This window comes from Vicugna pacos, chromosome 11 (assembly GCF_048564905.1).
Source record: "Vicugna pacos chromosome 11, VicPac4, whole genome shotgun sequence".
NCBI classification, from domain to species: Eukaryota; Metazoa; Chordata; class Mammalia; order Artiodactyla; family Camelidae; genus Vicugna; species Vicugna pacos.
Genome location: NC_132997.1, coordinates 56,211,919 through 56,232,505, shown reverse-complemented (window position 1 = coordinate 56,232,505; position 20,587 = coordinate 56,211,919). Strand labels below are relative to the sequence as shown.

Genomic DNA, 20,587 nt, shown 5'->3' with positions numbered 1-20,587 from the left:
ATGTGTCCAAACCAGATAAGTTATTCAGAAGAATATTTCAACATTTCAACTTTTATAGTTGTACATATTGGACTAAAGGGAACATGTGCATGGATATGTGTTTATTATATGCATTATGTATTTGTGTGTGTGTGTGTATACACACAGATACATATATATGTATATATGTGTATACATACACATATGTATATAAATTGTATCTTTCTACTCATAGCCTTCCAATTTATCATGGTACTCCTGGAATCCCTTTCCTGGGGAAATGGTAGAGCCTTTATTATAAAAGTAGGGGACTATGGCCCATAATGTCTCAGATCAGGTATACATTTGCAACTGGAACCTAGGTCTTCCAGTTTCCCTGAAGTAAAATAATTTCTGTGTTCTCTGAATTACAGATGTGCTCTTATAGAGTGATTTTACACTTGCTTCGGTGGTGACCCAAGGTTTTCATAGGTTCTGGAAAAATTATGTCAACTTCTAGGCTTGAAATTCATACCATCTGCTAAGTATACATTTGGATATCACACCCACATGTGGTGTACCATTGGCATTTCTATTTTTCATATTTATCTTAGAAGACATTTATTTCTTTCCCACTGATAGCCTGGAGTAGACAGTCAACTTGTCATTTTTTGGCCTATTGGTTGAAATTTTTCTAATCCTTTTTTTGGGGGGAGGTGTTCATGCTTTGAGGGACCTCTCTAAGCAGAGATACCTTTCCAGATATCTCTGTCTCAGGTAGGTTAAGACAATAGTATAAGGAGCTGAACTATGGCTCCAGAGATATATCTAATTCCTAATCCCTGGAACTTGTAAATATTACCTTATTTGACAAAAATGTCTTCACAGATGTGGTTAAGTTAAGGATCTTGAGATGAGGTGAGCATCCTGGATTACTGGGTAGGCTCTAAATCGATTGACAGGTGTCCTTATAATAAAGAAGCAGAAGGAGATTTGAGGCAGACAGAAAAGTAGAAGACTTTGACACACAAAGGAGAAGGTGATGTGAAGATGGAGGCAGAGATTGGAATGATGTGTCTGTACGTTAAGGAAAGCCTGCAGTCGCTAGAATTTGGAAGAAGCAAAAAACATTCTCCCTAAAGCTTCCTAAGGGAATGCAGTGTGGCCCTGCTGACACCTTGATTTCAGGCTTCTAGCCTTCAGAATTGTGAGAGAATAAATTTCTGTTGTTGTAAGCTACCAAGTTTGTGGTTATTTGTCACAACAGCCACAGGAAACTAGTATATATAGCTTGTTCCCTCCAGAGCTTTAAAACCTCAGCCCCCAGTCTCTGGGGCCTGTATTCAGGCACAGTATCACTTCTGCCCTCATCTCTCAGTGTAATTCCAGGAGTAACACTTGCCTAGAATAAAACTTCCCTGAAACTGAACAACCTGCTACCCTTCCACTCTAGATTTACGTTCCCTCTTGTTTTAACCAAGGGTGTGGGAGAGGGAGTTTGTCATGCATTCAGCTATGTGCTTAAGATAATTTTTGGTTATATTTTATCCAGAATTTCGGTGGTCATTTCTAGTGAGTGATCGATTTTCATTTAAGCAGTCTTCTGTTTTAGGGGAACAAGAAGTATAGCCAGTGTTCTCCATAGAAACATAACCACAGTCTGCCAAGAAGTCCCATGATCTGCCATCTGCCAATTGGAGACAGAAGAAAGCCAGTGATATAATTCAGTTCAAGTCTGAAGGCCTGGGAGCCAGGGCAGCCCATGGTATAAGTCTTAGTCTGAGTCTGAAGACCTGAGAATCTGGAGTGCCAGTGTCCAAGGGCAGGAGATGGTGAATGTCCCAGCTCAAGCAAAAAACCAAATTCACCCTTCTTCCGCTTTTTTGTCCTATTCAGGTCCTCAGCAGATTGAATGGTGCCCAATCTACTAATTAGAATACTAATCTCTTCTGTAGATACCTGCCCAGCTATTTAGGCACCCCTTAGCCCAGTCAAGTTGACACATAAAATTAACCATTACAGTCCTCTAAAATATTCATTTAAAGGAAACTATTTAGAAGACTATTATGTGAACAAATAATTTTAACTATTTCTGTATGTCTGCCTCTTTGTTATTCCTTAACTAATTTATAAATGACAGTGGATTCTGTTAGTAGTCTTGATTCCCAAAAGCAATGTGACTTGACATTTCCTCTGTGATGTGAAGAAGAAATAGTGTTAGCAAGATGACCCATTAATTATGCTGGTATCTTAATTCAACAGCATTCAAGGGCAGTGAAGTGGAAATCATAATGGGTTTTGAAAGAAGCTTAAATTAGAGTTATGTCACCAAGGTGGGGATGAAATAGCTGAGAAGTCTGCAAGAGAGAAGAGAGGAGTTTCAAAACAAATGAGATGATTTAAAGTGTTTAAACTAGGGCCAAAGTCTTTGGCTATCTTCTGCAATGTTAATTCAGAGGTGTCAGGAAAGCCTTTTTATCTAAAAATTTGTTTTCTGACTTATTCACTGATTGTTTTCAGTATTCAATTTTATTTTTTTAAACATTTTTTATTGAGTTATAGTCATTTTACAATGTTGTGTCAAATTCCAGTGTAGAGCACAATTTTTCACTTATACAGTATTCAATTTTAGATAAGACTCATACTGCAGCTATACCAGAGAAAAGTTGACTCAATGGCAATATAATTCATACTAAGATTACTGTGACTGTTTTTCTTAGATACCTGAAATAGGGATGGAGGAAGGAAGCCTCAATAAATGCTGATTTGTACTGTAGTGATTTCTGTACTATCTTATTTTCCATAATGTGTTGGTCATCTGTTGCTGAGTAACAAATTACCCAAAATTTGGTGCCTAAAACATTTATTATTTCATAATTTCTGTGGATCAGGGATCTAGTTATGGCTTAGTTGGGGCCTCTGCTTCATAGTTTCTCATAGACTGCAATCAAGTGTTGACCTAGAATCTGTGGTCTTATCTGAAAGTTCAACTGGGAAAGGATCTCCTTTCAAGAATTGTTTACTCAAGGGCTGTTGGACTGAGGGTCTTATTTCCTCTCTGGCTAGTTGGCTAGAGGTCACCTTCAGTTCTTTGCCAAGTGGCCCTCTTCATCAGGGAAAGCATGTAAGAGCTAAAGAGAGAAAGTTAGCAAGATAAAAGTCTCATTCTTTTATAACTTAATCTCAGAAGTGACATCTCACTGCTTTTGTCATATTTTATTCATTAAAAACAACTCACTAGGTCCAGTCCATACTCAAGGAGAGGGGGATTACAAAGGATGTAAATATTAAAAGGAAAGACTCATGGGTAACCATTTGAAAGGCTTACTGATATATCTCTTCAGTGCTACTGACTTGGGGAGCAGTAACATTGTCTAATTCATTTGCATGTTGTCACAGAGCCCAGGGAGAGTAAATTACCCATGATAGAAAACCATTACTAAATTTTGGTATAATACTACCTTCTTTATTTATAGTAATAGACTCTCTTATTTATACCTAACTGCATACTATTTCTCAATGTTCTCTTCAAACTTCTCATCTTTCAGATCTCTAAATATTGCAGTGCCTCTGGGCATAGACTTCTGATCTCTACTCCTGAATATCTAACTCATTCCTTTGATGATCTCATGTACTCTTGTGCTTGAAAAGCCATGTGTGACTCCCAAATAGTTGTATCCAGACCTGACTTTACCTCTAAACTTTGCACATCAGCCACCTGCCCATTCAGTATCTCCATTTGATATTAAATAGTTACCTTAAACTAACATGTCTGCAAAAATGAATTTCCCAACCTGCTTCTCTTTTAGCCTTCTCTCTTGGTAAATGGCAACTTACTCATCTAGGAGCTCAGACTGAAAACTTAGAAGTCATCTTGATTTCTCTTTCACATTCCAGATTGATACTGTTACCTCTGTCCTCTGCTTCTGCATAAGTCCCAACCATTATCTCTTGCTGGGCAGTTCCAGCTCTGCCTCTTAATTGTCTTTTTGTTTACACTGTTAGCTTCTTGGTTGTCTATTTTTAACTCAAAAACTAGAATAGTTTTTTAAAAATCTAAGTTAAATCTGCTTAAAACTTTCCAAATGGACATATAACTTGGAATAACATCCTTACCATAGCCTATGAGAACCTACATGATTTCCCTCTAGTTGCCTCTCTGACTGTATTTCCTTCTACTCTTCCTGCTTCTTCCACTTGCTCTAGATATATTGATATCCTCTCTATTTCTAGAAATACAAAACCTGTTCTTCCTCAGGGTCTTGGCAACTTACTCTCTGGCATATAGTACCCTAGGATAACCACATGACTTGTTCTCTTATCTTTTACAGGTGTCTACTCAATGTACCCTATCAGAAAGGTCTTCGAAGACCACTCTGTAGAAAACCAGACAACACCTCCACCTTGACCCTGTCACTCTTTCTTCTCGACCTTTATTTTTTTTTATTATGTGCTTACCACTGTCTGATCATTTATCAGTCAGTCAGTCATTGATCTGCTTCACTAGAAAGTAAGTTCCAGGAGGGTTAGGATATTGTTAACTGCCTAAAACAGTGCCTGGCATAGAGTAGGCTCCTAATAAATATTTGTTGAATGAAGGAGTAGGTGGTAAAGTATTGTAGCTGTTGTTGGTTTTGCCTTATCAAAGCAATATCAACCTTTATCTAATTGTAGAGAAAATGATTACAAATTCAATTTTAATAGATGTAAAGGGGAACACAGACATTTATTGGAAGTGGAAGATAGCTGGATAAAGAGAAAAGGGGACAGAGTCAAGAATGTTATGGACAGAAAAAAAGCTGTTGATGTCTGTAGTCAGATACTTGGTTGTTACCTACTGTAAGATCTGAGTTTGCATACAAGAGATACTCTTTCCAGAAGTGGAATTGCAGGGCAACTCTAGGGAATGGAGACCCTGACCAGAAGTAGAAGCAGATTGGGACAGGATAAGATTGTTTACAACTACAGGCATACCTCAGAGATATTGAGGGGTTTGGTTCCAGATCATTGCAATAATATGAATATCACAATAGAGCAAGTCACAAATTTTTCGATTTCCCAGTGCATATAAAATTTATGTCTACACTATACTGTAGTCTATTAAGTGTGTGATAGCATTTCTAAAAAATGTACATATCGTAATTAAAAAATAATGCTGTTGGCAGCATGTAAATCAGTGAAGCTAAAGCACTCCCTTACACCACAAACAAAAATAAACTCAAAATGGATCAAAGACTTAAACATAAGACAAGATACAATAAACCTCCTAGAAGAAAATAAAGGCAAAACATTATTTCACATACATCTCAAAAATGTTCTCCTAGGGCAGTCTACCCAAGCAATAGAAATAAAAGCAAGAATAAACAAATGGGACCTAATTAAACTTACAAGCTTCTGCACAGCAAAGGAAACCATAAGTAAAACAAAACGACAACCTGCGGAATGGGAGAACAGTTTTGCAAATGAAACCGACAAAGGCTTGATCTCCAGAATATATAAGCAGCTCATACGACTTAATAAGAAGCAACCAAACAACCCAATCCAAAAATGGGCAAAAGACCTAAACAAGCAGTTCTCCAAGGAAGAAATACAAATGATCAATAGGCATATGAAAAAATGCTCAATATCACTAATTATCAGAGAAATGCAAAGCAAAACTACAGTGAGGTATCACCTCACACCAGTCAGAATGGCCATCATTCAAAAGTCCACAAATGACAAATGCTGGAGAGGCTATGGAGAAAAGGGAATCCTCCTACACTGCTGGTGGGAATGCAGGTTGGAGCAGCCACTGTGGAAAACAGTATGAAGATTCCTCAAATGACTGGGAATATACTTACCGTATGACCCAGGAATCCCACTCCTGGACATGTATCCAGGAGGAACCCTACTCCAAAAAGACACCTGCACCCCAATGTTCATAGCAGCACTATTTACAATAGCCAAGACATGGAGACAGCTTAAATGTCCATCAACAGGTGACTGGATAAAGAAGATGTGGTATATTTATACAGTGGAATACTATTCAGCCATAAAAACCGACAACGTAATGCCATTTGTAGCAACATGGATGGACCTGGAGAATGTCATTCTAAGTGAAGTAAGCCAGAAAGAGAAGGAAAAAATACCATATGAGATCGCTCATATGTGGAAGCCAAACAACAACAACAACAACAAAGACATAAATACGAAACAGAAACAAACTCTTAGACATAGAATACAAACTTGTGGGGTGGGAAGGGACAGACTGGGATTTCAAAATGTAGAGTAGATAAACAAGATTATACTGTATAGCACAGGGCAATATATACAAGATCTTGTGGTAGCTCACAGTGAAAAAAAATGTGACAATGAATATATTTATGTTCATGTATAACTGAAAATTTGTGCTCTATGCTGGAATTTTACACAACATTGTAAAATGACCATAACTCAATAAAAAAAAAGTGGGAAAAAATAATGCTGTTGGAAAAATGGCACCTATAGTGTTGCTCAATACAGGTTGCCACAAACCTTCACAAACCTAAGAAATGCAGTATCTTGGAAGCACAGTAAATCAAAGCACAATAAAATTATACAACCAGAAGAAGTGGATCTGGGCTAGGGCATGTTTGAGCTTAGGGGCATAGGAAATAAGCATATAGAGCTCAGGAGTTTCTAAATAGGACATACTATCTTCCAAGCTGGACAGAGATGGTCTCTATATGTCTAGTTACCTATGATATTGTATTTGTAGTGTTTGCAATGTATCTATTACCACTGATTTCTGGACACTGGATTTCTATATATCATACCACACTTACCACACTTTACTTTTTTTATCATTATTACTAGTACAGCAAACTGTTTTTTAAATACCTTCTGACTTAATTTCCCTTATTGGCAAATCAGCTTCTCTTCTCTTTACCCAATCTACCATTAAGTTCCCAAAGAAAGGGAAGAAGGAGAATATGATGTAAAAAAGATCCTACTAGACAAGATGATGCAAGAAAAGCTAGCTTCCTCTAGCCTCATTTTGGAAGGAGAAAAGACAGAGTAGGGGTAGGGCAGTGAGGTCACACTTAGGTCACCTTGTTTTCTCCTTCTCAGGTTGGAACCCTGGGAGGGTAAGGGGCACAGGTGGGGTGAGGGTAATAATGTCCAAAACGGGTTTAGGAAGATGCCTGAGGACCTCGTGAATGCTGAGTCAGTGGGAATAGGGTGTTGGCACTCTTTCCCAGCTTCAAGGGGAAGCTTTATATTGGACATGTACAACATGCCTTAGAGGGGGCAGAACACCACTGGTGGAGGGAGTGAGCCTGAGTTGAGGCTTCTGGATCCCCACAGCATGTGAAGAGAGTGCAAGGGGACCAAAAGGCCACACACTCAATTGAGAGAGCTAGTGGACCAAGAAATGCTTGCTGAACCAGCAGAGACCTGGAGTCAGAACATTTCATGGCTGGGGTAAATGATTGGAATAAGAACTCTAAAAGTGAGTAGGTGCCATCACAATGCTCAGATGGCCAGAAGGGTCTAATTGTGTCTCAGTGATCTCGGAGGCAGGGTAGACCAGTACGCTGAAACAGTAACCAGCAGTGATGAAGGACAGGGAAGGATCTGAGGCAACCACCTCCTCTCCACCACCATGAAGTCATGTGAGCCCCACCCCAGTACCACATGAGGCGATGAAGAGCATGTAAAGTTGGAGCATCTACTTGAAAGACACTAAGTCATCCAAAGAGACAAATTAAACGTGAAGGAATTGGTACACTCTAAATTATCAAGTTTAGCTTTTAATATTCCATTTTTCCATAACCCTGATGGGTGGGAGACTTGTGGGGATCATCAGTTAGAGAAAACAAAGAATCTTTATTTTCTTTGCACATCGGAGTGTAATTTGAGTTAAATTGCAATCATATTTTACTTAAGAATATGTCTTATTTCCAAGCTTTTTCCTCCAGCATCCCACCTCCCTCAGCTCAAAGTTCTATGAAGATAACAAAGGGGGAGGTGTCCCTAGCACACTTTTTCTGTTCCTGAAACATTTTACATAAACTATCTTATTTAACCATCCCATTGTGTGGTGTGGTTGTTATCTGACTTCATAGAGCAGAACAGGAAGCTAGAGGGGTGAAGTAGCTTTCTGGGTCACACAGCTAGTAGATTTCAGCACTACAGTTCAAATTCAGATCTGTCAAGACCCAGATGTTCTTGTTCATTTTTGCATCTTCTGCTACACCTTCCACCACAGAATGACTGTATGATAAGTGTTCTCTTCTATCTGAAAGGTAGTATATTATGTTGAACTGGAAGTTGGTGTATTAGGATAGGGTTTTCCAGAAAAATAGAACCATAGGATGTATATCTATATCTATCCTCTCTCTATCTGTATATCAATAGTATATCTATATCTCTATGTCTATTAATCTATTTATCTTAGAGAGCAAATTTTTATAGGAATTTGGCTCATGTGATTATGGAAGCCAAGAAGTCCCACAACCTGCTGTTTGCAAACTGGAGAAACAGGAAAGCTGGTGCTATAAGTAAGTCCCAGGGACTGAGAATCAGGAGTGCCAATGTCTGAGGGCAGGAGGAGATGGATGTTGTAGCTCAAAAAAAGAGAAAGTGAATTTGTTCTTCCTCCTCCTTTTTATTCTCTTTGGGTCCTCGATAGCTTGGATGATGCCCACTCACACTGGGGAGGGCCATCTACTTTCTTCAGTTCACCAATTCAACTGCTTATCTCTTTCAGAAACACTTTTAAAGACTCACCCACAAATAGTATTTTACCAGCTACCTGAGCATTGCTTAGCCCAGTCAAGGTGACACATAAAATTAACCATCACAGTTGGTATCAACAAATCACTATAAGAGCAGGTATAGGAGAACGTAGAAGGATGCCAAGAAGTCTCACATGCTTGTGTGGTATCAGTGAGGCAGAAGCAAAGATGTGCCGGTCTCCAAAAGCATTCTGTAAATTGTGTATGAAAGAACCTGTCTGTCCCCTGCCATCTGATTATTTCTTACTGCCTGCCAACCAGTTAGGATGTGTGGCCCTGAGTCTATTTAAATGCTCAGTGATTAAGAGGTCATATTAATATGATCACTTTTTCATTCTTTTCAAGTAAAGTGCTAGCACATATTCTGATGGCTCTAGAGTTCAGGACAAAGATATTTAATCTGTGCGAGCTGTAATGTCATCTTGGCAAATCTCAGAGCAAGGGAGAAGCTGTGATATTTTGTCATTTATTACCAAATGCCAAAATGGAAAGTGATGATGACTTCTAATAAAAGAATTGATAGTGCAATTTATATCAAGGCAGATTCAATTAATAGCTAATCCTTAAAGGTATGTAATTAGGTTTACATATTCCCATCTTTGCAATTAGGAGTTGGTATTTAAAGGGCATGCTTTCCATTTCCTATTTTCTTTATCACAAAAATCTGGCAGGGCTTTTTGTTATTGTAGAGTTACAGAATCAAGGTAAATACCTTTGCCTGATAACCACTAATCATGGGAAGAGAAAGATTTTTGCTAATACAGACCCTTTAGAGGTATGGAAATATTCATGGTTGATTTAAGTAGTATTCAGCCCTGACATTCACAATTTATATTTCACAATGCTCATTTATAATTGCAACCAGTTTCCTTTTAATTTATACATCAGAAATACTTAAGCATAAAGGTTAAGTTCTTCTCTTCTAAATCTCAGGTGTGATTAAGATCTTCTTTTACAGCAGTTTCTGTTGGAGAGTGCTTCAGCCCTCCTGATATACCAGGATACCATTAAGTAAATTACAGATACCTAGGTGTCATTTAGTTCCGTGAAGCAGCAATTTACCCTTGGGGCCTGGAAGAACATAAGTCTGACTACTAGTCTATCTAAACTGCAAGTGATGTGCTGGGTAGTGAGATATCCCAGAAATGGGTTAGACTACTTTGCAGTAATGTCAGGTTGATAAGCTCATGATGAAGGACATAGACTGGTACTATATACGCTTACTCTTGGAGAAAACATATGGTTATGACTGCACTGTAAGCTACTAGGTCTGAGAGAATTTTTATGAACCTCTTCTATATAGGGATCCATCCTAAATTTTGAGTAAAAAAGACTTACTCAGAAATTAAAACATAAATGTTAGAAGAACCAAGATGTAAAAAGGAGTAATAGTATCTGATTCTGGAGAGCATAAGGGAATGTCAGTAATTTCTTATATTACTAGTAGGGTGTATACATCTATAGCCTTTTTAGGACAATTGGAAAATTGTATCAAAAGCCTTAAAAAAGGTGCTTTCTCTTTGACATAGAAAATTTGGCTTAGGGGAAATTTTCAAAAGGAAGCAGTTACATATGTAAATATAATTGCACTATGATATTCCTAGCAGCCAGTGAAGTGTCCAAAATATATTTTAAAAAAGATTTATTAAATATATTATGTTAAATTTAAACAATAGATTTTCATGTAGTAGTGGAACATTATGATATATTGATACTGAAACTGTTCATAAAACACTTTTTTAGTGAACATAGTTTAAATAGCTTGTAAAACAGTAAAGTGTGATGATGATAATAAACCAGGGATGATAAACCAAAGATGAAGAGTGATTATCTTTGGGAAATAGTCATATTCATGATTTCTCCCATTATTTTGTGTTTATGTGTATAAACAAGTATTAGTAAAAGTGAACTATGAAATGGACACGATATTATATTACTGTAAATCTCAAGTTATGTTAGAAAGATGTGTGACTTTTTACCAAAAGTTCTGAAAAATTAAGCCACAAGTCACCAGTGAACTGTTTTCCAATCTCTCTTTCTTTTTACCAGAGAACAATTTCGTGTCATGCAGTAAACATGTTGTGTTTTAATAAACAGAAAGCTTTCTCTGCGGTTCTTCACTTCTTGTTCTGAATGACAGTTTAGTTTTGACAAGGATGTATTATTTTGCCACTCTTTTAACAATTATTAATGGATATGATTAGCAGGTTGGCCACTTAAGTTTTAAAAAACCTCTTAGACATTTTCCTTTAGGTTTTATGAAAGGGCATTACATCAGTGACTATAATGAAATTAATAATTCAGAGCTAAAATGGCCAATTCATACAAATAAGTCTCTTGGGTTCTTGTTTTGCTGATAATATGTTTTTATGTGAACTGCTTTTCTATCAACTGACAACTGGTTTAGTATCTATATGTTACAGGCTTACTTATTTTACTTAGATGATGTAAAATTAATTTAATTATGCCCCTTAGAAGAATTCTGAAATTGGTATTTGTTCTGGATATTTTAACCAAAACATTTGAGTTCTCACTTATCACCCAGTCTTCTGTAAGTCCTTGATTTCTCCCCTACTTTCCTATAGAAAAGAGAGCTAGAGTTTTCTCTTATTTAAAGAGACCAGGTTGTTTTGTGGTTAGAATATGTGAGATCACTACATTGGCTTGACTTGAAAAAAATCTTTCTTTTAGAGAACTGTTGGTACCTCCCCCAACCTAAAAACATGCCATTTAATTTAAAATTGCTGTTCAGCTGAGTAAGGGTGACCTGCCTTTCAGTTATGCTGAGTTTCTTTTTTGTTAAAGTGAAAATTGTTGCTAATTGAATCTAACCTGAAAATCGGCACCTAGTACTTTAATTACTGAAGCCACAGTGTAGGGTACTGACCTGATGGGATCATTCTCACTGCCCTTTCTATCAAGTTCTGTATAAGCCACAAAATAATGAGTAATATCTTTCTCTATTCTTGAGCAAGTTACTAAAATAAAAGACTAAAGAAAGACTAGGAGGAAGATAAAAGATATATTTTATTTCTTTAAAACATATACCAGCAGCAGCTTATTATAATTAAAATACAAGCGTAAAATTTACACAAGGTAGTAAAAAATGAGCAGGAGCAAAATCAGAAACCACAAGGAAGAAAGGAAAGAAGAAAGTCTAAGATGATTTCCCAAATCAGACTTTATATTTATCTGAATCTTTCTGATATTTGAAAACAAGGAAGCATGACAGGTGTTCACTGTCTGTTGAAGAGAAGGATTGCAAATTTTCGTGAAAGGGAGTTTTTTTTTGCCTTTCAATCTAGGAAAAATTGTAGTCTTGATCCATATTTAAAGGATCTTGAATAAGTGACCCAATTCAAATGCCACCTTTACCAGGACGTCTTCTTTGATTTCTCTCCCCTCCCTTTCCAGTTACAATTACTTTTTCTTTGGTACTTAATTTATGGTGGTTTTAAAACATTGATAATATTTTGCCTTTAATATTGTTTTTGATTATATTTTTTCATCCCTGTTAAGCGGTGATTTATTCTGTTGTCCTCAGCACCACCTTTGTTCAAAAAGTAACTAACATTTGTTGAGTATTTCTTACTGTGTGGCAGGTACAGCCATAGCTTTTAGGTACTTTGCCTCATTTTATCTCCACAATATCCAACTTCTGTTCTTTTCATTTTAGAGCTTTTATTTATTCTATTTTTATTGAGATATAATTGACATACCAAATTGAATAAGTTTAAGATATACAACATAATGATTTGATATATTTTGAAATGTTTATAACAGTAAATTTAGTTAACACCCATTACCTCACATAGTGTTTTTGAAATTTATCAAATTTATTTTTAAATATATCTATTGTTACAACAGAATATAGCTATTCAATAAAAACTTGTTACAAGTATACTCTATTACCATCTCAAAAGACATTGCCTTTTTTTAAAATACAAAACTCAGGCATAAACATTTGTTTAGCTTAAACTTATGACTTTTAAGATTTTAACTCTAGAAAAAATGCTATGGCCAACTAAAAGTCTATACTGATAAACTACATATATTATCAAATTATAATGCAATATTTGTATACAGTAAACTATATACACAGTTCTCTTATACAGTTGATGTATAATAGTTACTGTCTTGAGAAATATGGTTTAATGAAGGTTCAAACTGAGTAAAAGATCAGTCTCTTAAATACATTTCTTTCCCTGCTAATTAGAGAGAATCCAAGCATTCTGTGAATATTGAGAAAGTCCCACAAGGTGTTTTCTGGGAATTCCAATACATTTTAGATGGAGAAGTTGACCATGAAGTTCACTGCTGTGCTCATTGGTAAAGTGGTAAAGTTGGGAGGAGCTCTGGTCCAAAGGAGGAGACTGCGCTCCATCCACTGGCCTGAGTGCAGCTCAGCTGGAGATCTGACCAAGTGAGTGCATCCTGGCAGCTTGGGAGGCCTGAGTGGAGGGAAGGGAACAGCACAGCTTTAACATGAGGGCCCACTCCTGGGAAAGGGACCATCAGGATTTGGTGCTTGGTCCCCTGGCTCGTTTGTAAAAGCCCCTTGTGATGTGCTGATTCTCATGACCTCCTCGAGGAACTTGAGCACTTTCAGCATCTCCGCCATCTCTTCTTGAATAGACTGCAGGGATCTCTCTTTCTTCAGTTCTTGAATGAGAAAATTGGTTTCCTTCCTTGAACTCAGGTTGACCGTCAGCAACCTTTTGTAAGCGTTAGCAAGGCAGGGTATATTTACTGGCTCCTTCTCTAACCTGGCATTCTTTAAAGTTCTCTCCATCCTGGCATACTCCTGTTCAGCCTCATGAAGCTGGTCGATGAGGTGGCACTTCTTTTCGACCTGGGCAGCCAGTCTTTCTGCCAGCTGCTTTTCATATCTTTGATAAAGGTGACTTCTAACAGACTGAGTAAGTCTGCAGGTAAATAAGATACCCACCAATGAGGTGAGGACAGGGAGACTCAACACTGTCTCCCACTGGAAGCTCTGGAACATGAACTGAGAAGACAGGCCATAGGGGAGCAGCGACACCAGGACCGCACTCAGCTCCCTCAGGATCAGCCCAAAGCCAAGCACCATGGAGGACAGCAGCCCCTCCGTGGCACTGACCCACCCAGGGATCTGCCCAGTTACCATGGAGCCACCAGCCACAACAAGCCGCAGGGGACACCCCAACATTTCACCTGGGTGAACCCAGCCAGCAACTAACATCCTGAATTGGTCAGTTACCCAGTGTGTGGGGGAGGGGCTGTGTCAGAGGGCAGGGTTGTAACCAAAATGTCATTCTCTCCATTACTGTCCAATGGTAATTTTTCTCACCTCTTTCTTTTTGTGTTTATATCTATATACAGTAAAAAAATGTAGTGAAATGTAGCCATGTTAAGTTATTGATTTCACGAAATTTTCAAATTCCTAACCCTCAACAGTATCCAAAAAGTCAATGTATGAACCATATATTTGAATCATATCCATTGACACAGAATATACACCTCTGTCACAGTTCAACTGAAACGCACACTCTGACAACATGCATCCATCAGTTTGATAGTGGCTGAACTTGATGAAAATGAAATAAATTACACTGTACACTTTGATGTCTGTCTCTTTTGCTCTAAGTAATATTTTTAAAGATATATGTTTTTAATTAGATATGCCATTCATTCTGTTTTTAGGGCTGAATAATTCGTTCTTGTAAGATTATATCACAAATTAATCCATTTTCTTCTTTTTTTTTCAATAGACTTTTATCTTTCAGAGCAGTTTCAGGTTCACAGCAGAATTGAGCAGACAATACAAAGTGTTCACACACAGCCCTCCCCACCCACACATATATACTCCCCTACCCTCAACATCCTTCATCAGTGTGGCATATTTGGTACAATCGATAAACCAACATGGGCACATTATTATCAACCAAAGTTCATAGTTTACATTATGGTTCACTCTTTATGTTGTACATTCTGTGAGCTTTGACAAATGCATAATGACATGTAGCCACTATAGTAGCACACAGAATAATTTCATTGCCCTAAAAATCCCTTGTGCTCCATCTATTCCTCCCTCCCTCTTCCCACGATATTTTTATTGTTTCTGTAGCTGTGCCTTTTCCAGAATGTCATTTGGTTGGAATCGTACAGTTTGTAGCCTTTTCAGACTGGCTTTTTTTTTTTTAATTTAGAAATTTATTCTGTTTAATCCACAAGCTTTACATAGCTTTAGTTTAAAAAAAAATCAAAAACAAAGCAGTGAAAACAAGACACTATTTCAAGTCTGGGCCCTTCTAGCCTTCCAAATACAAGAGCTCTGAAAGCTGTGTATACCAGTTGAAAGAACAAGACAAAATTATGAATGGAGCCATGACATTTCATTAAACAAAATTTTATATAACTGAAGGATCCTTCCTGGGACTAGTTAATTGCCTTAAACAAAAAACACAACAGAAAAGAATGAAATTCCAGTGTTCCAAATCAAGTTGTTACACATGAATATAACCCACAGCGTCCTGGCAAACAACATGCTTTCATTTTCTGTTTCATCCTAGAGCTCGAATCCTGATTCATTTCAGCAGAGACTCCACAGGCAACAGGAAAGATTATGGTATTAAAATATTCATTTATAGTTTTGTGGTAGTTCAAAAGTGGTCTTATTTCTGGGCAAGCTTGCAAACCATACAAGGTTGGAAGCATCATAACTTAAGCGGGTGCTAAGACTCAAATGAGAAAAAAAAAAAAAAGAAAAGGTAAAAAGAAGGAAGATAGAAAAACCTCTGGGAATAGCCAGGGGCATTTAAAGGAGCTATATGAATGACAACAATATTTAAACCCCCTTTTTTAAAGGAGATTTTTTGGGGGGACTTAATATAGTTCATGCTAAGTGAATTTATGTCAGCTGTCAATGAAAGAATGTCACTAATACACTGTGGACACCTTTTGCAATGTAAATCCATGCCCTTTTTTTACGTTGGTGAACTTCAACGTAGCAATTATTACAACAAATGTTCTAGTCTGAAGCTCAAACACATTTTAGCAATTTTGAAATTGAATTGCATACAAACCAAATAAAATTTACATCATAACAAACATTTCCACCTAGGACTGTGGGGACACTTGAGCCTTCCGCATTGATCTCAGGGCCTTTTCCCGCAGGTGCTTTTCTAAGCCTTCAAGGTTATCTTCAGCCTCACTTTCAGTCTTCTTCTTGGGCTCCGGCTCTGCCTCCGGTTCTTCCTGTGCCAACGCGGTTGTGGGAGCAGCGGCGGCTGCAGGGGCCACAGCTTTCTCCTTCTTGTGTTTTTTTGTACTTCTTGTGTTTCTTATCCTTTTCGTGTTTCTTGTCCTTCTTTTTCTTTCCACGTCCTTCTGGGTCTGAATTCCTTGCCGGTGATGGACTTGGTGTTGGGCTTTTAACCTTTTTGACCGGTACCGCTGGTGACCAGTTGGTAGAGGGTGACTGAGACTGGACAGGGGATGGAAGTGCTGGGGGTTTTTAGCTGCTGGCTCAGGAAATCCTGAGTCAGATAGGGAAGATGAGACCCTCCCTACTGACTGAGAGCTTGGTGAGGCAGCTTTTTTTGTCTTTTTGGGTTCTGGAGTCCTGCAGACTCTCCTAATGGGCCTAGAACTTGGAGATGGAGACTGCCTTCTTGGGGTGATGACGATGCTCCTCTTTGAACAGGTGGAGGACTTGAGGAGGTCTGAGGTGCTTGAGGCTGTGGTGAGGGTGAATGGCATTTGTTTGGTTGTGGCGACCGGCCCTGCTGGGTAGACCGGCTCGGGTAAGACCCCTTCCTATGCTTTGAAGACAATGAAGGTGAACGTCTCTTGGTGACTGGGGAGCTCCTTTGTTCGGGAGATGGCGAGTGGGAGACCCGACACTTTGGTGTTGGAGACGGTGATGCCCTTCATTGAGGAGGAGGGGGTGAAGCCGTTCTTCTCTTTGGAGGCGGAGAAGGAGAGTATCTCCTCTGCTTTGGAGGAGAGTATCTTCTTGGGGAAGGTGAGTGCCGACGTGGGGGGAGGTGAAGGAGTCCTTCGTCGTGGTGGTGGTGTGGGCGACCTGTGTTGTCAAGGAGGAGGAGCAGGAGAAGGAGAACGTCGCCTTCTGGACGGGTGGTGGGGAGGGACTTCTCCGTCTACCACAAGGAGAAGTCTCTTTCTGGCATTTTTCAGGTGATGGAGAGGCACTCTGGAAAGGGGAATGTCTCCGCCGCCTGCCTACCTCACCATTCTTCACATGGGACCTTTTGGGTCACTCATCTTCTGAGAAAGAGGAGGACCCAGAATCAGACGAGGACTGCTGGTTCTGTCATCTGTACTGGCATCTGTGCTGCACAGAATCGGCTGCAGCCATTTTGCCACCTTTATCTTCTGATTCAGATAACTCTACTTTTCTAGGCTTGGGTGCTGGTGAAGGGGGGCTCTTTTCTCAGTACCTTTATGTTTTGTCACTTTGCCTGAAGTTCTCCCTGGAGAAACAGAAACACGACTTTTCCTTGTACGGTTGGACTGCTGGGGTGTTGGGGAATGACAAGCTTCTGGCTTTGGAGCTGCTGGAGGTGATGGCCTATGCCTTCGCCTCAGAGGACTTGCTGAAGGAGATAACCTACGAGTTTTTCAAGAGGGGCTGGATGTACTTTTTGGAGGCTTTGGCGGTGACCGGGAACATGATGAAGATGAAGATGAGCTACTCCCAGGCAAGGATGCTGATGAATGTCGCCTTTGTCTCACTGGAGATCTACTCCTTCTATGCCTTGGTGGAGGAGGCATTCATTTTGGTGGAGTTCTTTGAGGAAATGGCCAGCTTCTTGGGCTTGGCCTCCTTCTAGGTGAATGTGATCTTGATCAGAATCTATGGCGCCATCTAGGTCGAGTATGAGAAGGAGAATGAGAACGTGTCCGGGATCTTGACTTGGAACGTGACTGAGATCTTGGCCTGGTCTTCTCCTCTTCCTTTTCCTTTTTTGAATTTTTCTCTGGAGAAGGTTTTTAGGCTCTGGTACAGATTCAGGCTTGGGAACTTTCAGAATGTCACTAGTAGAAGTGGCCTCTTGTACTGAAGTTTCTTTTACTTTCACTGATAGTTCTGGGAGCTCTGGAGTTTTTTTCCTTTTTCTTTGGAGGAGGGGATGGACTCCAGCTGTTGGTTCTGTGATGAGGAGATCGAGAATGACTGCGCTTTCTCTCTCTCCTGACAGGGGAAGATCGTCTTCTAGGGGAAGGAGACCTGGATTTGTGTCTTCTTGGACTCTGAGACCGCTCCCTTTTTTCTCTGTTGCTTTCTTTCTCTTCTTTATTCCTCTTATCCTTGTCCACATCTTGCTTTTTCATAGATGCCAACTTTTCTTGTTCAGTATGTCTCTGCTTTATTTCTTCTTTCTTCAGTTCTAGGAAAGCAGAAGGGATTCCAGTGATGTTTTCTTGTGCGCTTAAGAGCAAGGGCCACAGATCCTCCCATAAATTCTGTAGCATTTTTTCCATTCAAAAACCCAGTCAGGTTGATTTGCATCATTTTGGAGTCTGGATTCTTCGCTTCCAGCTGGTTGAATATAAACTCAATCACAACATCACCTTCAAACCCAAGGATTTCTGTTACTTGTTTTGTTATCCAAGGCTTTATAACCTCCAAATTTATTTTGCTCATATCTACCTTTTTTCCTAGGCATTCTGCGAATTTCAGCTGCTTCAGGAGCTTCTATTTGTTGCTGAACCAATTACACTATTCTGCACTTGTTCAGTGGAAGAATCCCGCTTCCATCTTGCCACCTTGCTCAGAGATCACTCCCTATCCTCAGACTGGCTTTCTTCATTTAGTAATATGTCTTTTAAGTTTCTTCCATGTCTCTCGTGGCTTGATAGATCTTTTTTTTTTATTGCAAATATATTTTGAAAATTTACCTACATGTACTGTTCATTGTTTCTAAGAACATTTAGAGCTTTAGCTTTTTAAACTTACATAGTTATCAAAGGAATAAAAAGCCAACCACAGAATAAGAATTAATTCAAAAAGATACATACACCCTGCTATTAACAGCAATATTATTTGTTATTGCCACGATAACAAAGCATCCTAAGATGTGCACATCAATAGTTGAATAGATAATAAAGATGCAGTGTGTGTGTGTGTGTGTGTGTGTGTGTGTGTGTGTGTGTAATGGAATACAACTCACCCATAAAAAAGAAGGATATTTTGCCATTTGCAGCCCTTCATCCCCCCCCCTTTTTTTTTTTTTACTTCAAAAACCAGAAATTTTTAACTGGCTAAGACAGTTCTATTACATCAAAAACAACAAAATACCTAGAAATAAACTTTAGCAAGGAGGTTACCTATACTCCAAAACTGAAATGACACAAAGAAATGGAAAGATTTCTTGTGCTCTTGGATTAGAATAATCAACACTATCAAAATGGCCACACTGTCTAAAGCAATCCACAGATCCAACACAACCCCATCAAAATATTCATGACATTTCTCACAGAACTAGAACAAACAATTCCAAAACTTATAAGGAACCACGGAAGACCCCAAACAGCCAAAGAAATCTTTTGTAGGTCTGTCTTTTTTTTCCCCTTTCTTCTTTTTGTTCTCTTTTCTTATGGTTTGGTGACTAGAGAAGGTCCTTTAACATTTGTTGTAAAGCTGGTTTGGTGGTGCTGAAATCTTTTAGCTTTTGTTTATCTGTGAAGCTTTTGATTTCTCTATCAAGTCTGAATGAGAGCCTTGCTGGATAGAGTATTATTGGTTGTAAGTTTACCCCTTTCATCACTTTATCTATGTTGTGCCACTCCCTTCTGGCCTGTAGGGTTTCTGCTGAAAAATTAGCTGATGGCCTTATGGGAGTTCCCTTGTATGTTTTTTGTTGCTTTTCTACTGCTAATTTTAATATTTTCTCCTTATCCTTTATTTTTGTCAATTTGATGACTGTGTGCCTTTCTGTGTTCCTCTTTGGGTTGATCCTGTGTTGATCCTTACCCAGAAGTGAGATCTAAGCACTGACACCACCTTCTCCTCTAAACAGGTCTCTCTCTCTCTGTCCCACACAGTTCGTGTCTCCCACTTGTCCACCAGAATCTTAGCATTATTAGTTAGGTCCACTCAACACAAGTAAACGATTTTTAAAAATCTCTCTGTCCATAGTGAAGTTCGTTGTCCTAAGGACTCCTCTTGCCTCACAGACATGAAGAAAGTTGAGACGTCCAACAGTGACACTTTCTTCACATCCACCAGATCCATGGCCGGCTGTAGGAGACAGCACTGGGCCACCCCTCTCAGCAGAATCTGATGTGTGATCATGGTGCACTGAAGGACATCCCTGACACTGAGGGCAAGAAGTCCTTCTATACCCAGAGCTTTACATCTTGTGACGTTTGCCAAAGCCTTAGACAGAAACAGAGTGGGAACAGCACACCAATGTCTACTTGTCATTCTCTGAATAAACTTTAATAGGAAACTACCTGGTATACAGAGAGCTCTCTGAAAGTGCATCCATCAGTGGACCAACAATAAACTCAGAAAATTCTGGTGAAAATGGGAGAACCCTTGTTTCACACAACTCCAAAAAATGGGTAACGCCGCCTTTGGTCAGGATTGTGTTTCCACTCTCAAACATTCTTTTATAGATACACAGGTGCCAGGATGGGTGAAAGAGCCAGCATCCGTTTCCCTCTGACACTGCAGATTCAAACAGATTCTTTAGCTTTGGTAAAAGTGGCTTTATAACATGTATCTGATTTCCTTCAGGAGTTTCCATAATTAAAATACAGTTTTCCCAAAACTTTAGAACCTCATCTTTTTTCTTCCCAGACCACCAAAACAGACTTGGGCCTGCTGTAGGTCAGAAAGGTGAGGAAATGCAGACTGCTGC

At 39.0% G+C, this 20,587-nt stretch overlaps 1 long non-coding RNA gene and 1 pseudogene across 1 annotated transcript in view; one reads left to right on the top strand and one right to left on the bottom strand.

Moving 5' to 3' along the window:
* The window catches only part of LOC140699330 (uncharacterized), a 355,563-nt gene that overhangs the window by 194,422 nt on the left and 140,554 nt on the right, over positions 1–20,587 (top strand). The gene's annotated exons all lie outside the window — the stretch shown is intronic.
* On the bottom strand, positions 17,091–18,194 carry LOC140699528 (uncharacterized; annotated as a pseudogene).